Genomic DNA, 632 nt, shown 5'->3' on the forward strand with positions numbered 1-632 from the left:
AATATATATATATATATATATATATATATATATATATATATATATACACATACATATTGCGGCGGTATTCGTGAGGTTTACTCGTGAGCGACGGCTAACAGTCGCCTGTCCGCCGCGTCGGTAAATTGCCGTCGGCCTCGGATCACGCTGCAACGTGAAAACGGGCGCTGCAACGGAAAGTTGGGCGCCAGATGCGGCAAAGACCGCACCATCTCGATACACGCGAAACATAATCACCAAAATTTGCGTGACCCGAGAACCGTCGGAACCGATAGCTCTCCGTTCTTTAAGTCGGAGACGGGATTCTCACGTCCTCGTTCGCATTCTCAAACGCTCTCATAATCGCGAGGTGCGATAACGCTCGGCAGTCTCGATCGTGGTATTGTCTCCGATATATTCGTCGGAACGGTCGCGGCTAGGTTGGCGAACTCTCCTCTTCCTGAGGACCTTGTATGCTCGTCGAACCTTGTATGCGCCCCCTTCGTCGCTTCTCTCCTCGCCCAGAGGTCCTCGGTTTTGACATTCGATAATCGGTAATCGCCAATTTTCGGTAGACGCTATTTGTCTCGAGACACTATCGCCGTCGTTGCTCAGCTCGCGGTCTTGGTCGGTACGCACCAAGTTTTTTCCTG

This window comes from Odontomachus brunneus, unplaced genomic scaffold, assembly GCF_010583005.1.
Source record: "Odontomachus brunneus isolate Ranch 3 - 2012 unplaced genomic scaffold, Obru_v1 Obru_scaffold_399, whole genome shotgun sequence".
Lineage (NCBI taxonomy): Eukaryota > Metazoa > Arthropoda > Insecta > Hymenoptera > Formicidae > Odontomachus > Odontomachus brunneus.